This window comes from Eurypyga helias, unplaced genomic scaffold (assembly GCF_000690775.1).
Source record: "Eurypyga helias isolate BGI_N326 unplaced genomic scaffold, ASM69077v1 scaffold989, whole genome shotgun sequence".
NCBI classification, from domain to species: domain Eukaryota; kingdom Metazoa; phylum Chordata; class Aves; order Eurypygiformes; family Eurypygidae; genus Eurypyga; species Eurypyga helias.
In genome coordinates, this window is record NW_010271222.1 from 68,420 (window position 1) to 70,934 (window position 2,515).

Genomic DNA, 2,515 nt, shown 5'->3' on the forward strand with positions numbered 1-2,515 from the left:
GGCTCATTACGAGCTACTGGGCTATAGCGCGAGATTGAGAAAACAGATTTGTTTTGGACAAGCTGCGCCGACATGGAGGTGCCAGGGTGAATAACCTTTGCAAAAAAAAAAACCAAAAAAACAAAACAAAAAAAACCCACACCACACCACCTCTGCCAACCTCACCCAGATGAATAATCTGACAAGTGAATGGCTCTGCATTTTACATCAAAGCACAAAGTGACTAGAAGTCGCGGAGATCTGACTCACAAGCAGAAATAGCGTGGTGGGTACAGCTGGCACCGTTGCAGCCACCAGCTGCCTGCCCCAGCCCTGGAGAATGGGATGGGTGGCTCAGAGGCTGCTGCTTAAGCAATTCAGCTACAGGAGGCTACAGCTAAGCATTTGAAGGGAAACAGGTCAGTGCCAGTTTATAGCCTCACTCATTAAGGTAAGCCTTGAAACGGTCCCGAGTTGATACACAGCCTTTCAGCTCTCGAGGCAGGAGGAACAGGACAGGAACCTCGCCAGGCATCCCGGTGGAAGTTGCGCCAGGCACAAGTTAGCACTCGGCAGAGCAGCTTGTCCCAGCTAAGCAACACTTTGCTGCCATGCAAGGTGTTGACAGAAGCCCCTACACCCTCTTATCAGCAAAGCAGCCTTTTTGAGATGGGCAAGCTTTATGCCATGACCTATTTAAACATCCTGCCCCATCACCGAGCAGTAGCTGCAATCAGTTCTGCAACAAATCCCATAGCTACACCCTGCTGCAGCGTTTCCACAGCTGCCCTCCGGGACAAGTTCCCTGACTAGGACACGCGGTCCTAATCCTAGCGTAAAGCTTCAGCCCAGCTCCTCCAGATAAACGTATAGTGGTTCACCTGGTCTTCTGCGAAAATGAGATTCTTGCAAGTGCCTTATCAGTGCTGCTTTCTCTGCCTCTTCTCAGCTGCTCCCACCCGTAACTTTCTAACATGTTTATCGTGTAGAAAGACAGCTCAGAAAATCAAACTCCTACAAATGCGGGGACAGAGAACAGGTGGTTGGGTATATGCACCCATCCCCACCCAGGGTACAATCACACCACAGCTTCAATTGCTCTAAATTGGAGTTGCTATAGCAATGCCCTGCCTGCATCACCCTGTCATCCCCCCTCTCTTCTGCCACCTGAAAACAAAGCAGGTACATGCGAGAAACAATGCACCAGGGCTGATTCGGCTGAAAACCAACCCTACCCAAAAATGATTCATTTTTGCTGAATGAGCTCCATGCAAAGGTGTGCCGTCCACATCGACCTGCGGGAGGGCAGTGGGGGCAAGCAGGATTTTGCAGGGCTGGGGGAAAAGGAGCAGGACCATTGCCGCACTGATTTTGGGACATTTGAATTTCTGCAGGATGAACTCTTAGCAGGGTTTTAGCGTTGCTGAGAAGCTACATCCAAAAGGGGAATCCCATCTGCCTCCCTTCTCTGCTCCGGCAGGTTACTTGGCCTTCTGAGCTCCCTGCCCAAGCCTGGCTAATGCCGCGGCTCATCCAGGCTGCAGGTGAGAAACGCAGGACCCCCCCCTTCATGCTGGCAGCCCCATCGTTCTGTACTTAAAACTACTGTAAAATTGCAGCTCGAGGGCTGGGGGCATGATATACAAGTCTGGAAAGAGACGCTTCAAGTTTACTCAGAGCTATTTTGTCACTGAATTATGCAACGTTCTGCTTTGCTACATTAAAACTCCTGTTGGAGAGCTTGATTTTGTTTCGCTAACTGTTATTCAAAGAAGGCACTAGCTGAAAATATCTCCAGAAACTAGCGGTGTGGGAGACGGTGCCCAGCCTCTGAAATTGCAGATTCCTACGGATTCTCCCCATGTAAACCAGTATTGCTCACCAGGGAGATCTGCAGCCCCGGGGATTTCTTACCCCCCTTTCTCCATCACTCATGCACTGCATGCAGCACTGTTTATCAAAGACCTTCTTTGACACTGTTATCAATATATTAACATATATGGTATATTAATATACCATACTACAATTAGTAGTTGTTAAATGGCTTTAATCAAGAGTTTTCTTTACAAAAGGCATTTTTAAATACCTTGTGATACATGGAGTCGTACACACAGTGTTGCATCTCGACTCTGATACTATTACACAAGAGGGGTTATGGCCACAGAATCCCTACTCTTCAAACACGAAAAAAAAAAAAATCGCGGAAAGATCGGGCCGTTTAGGAGCAGCAAAGGCAGCAGGTAGGGAGTTGCCTTTGCGCTCTCAGGTGCGCAGGGGGAAGAAGCATCAGGTGTGCTTCCAGAGCCTCGAGGCAGCCCAACCAGCCCAGTTAGACGGGCTGCCTGCCCGGGACACGCAAAACCCGAGGATGCAGGATATTTGAGAGTGGTTTAGCCGCTGGCAGTCAGCTGTGGGAGCCGCAGGAATCAGGATGCAGGAATTTGGGTCTTTGTTTCAGGAACATTCCTTGGAAAGTGTCGGGGCCAGCTGCGAGACGGTAGGAAAACCCTCATCTTATCTGCGCTCAGCGCAGGGG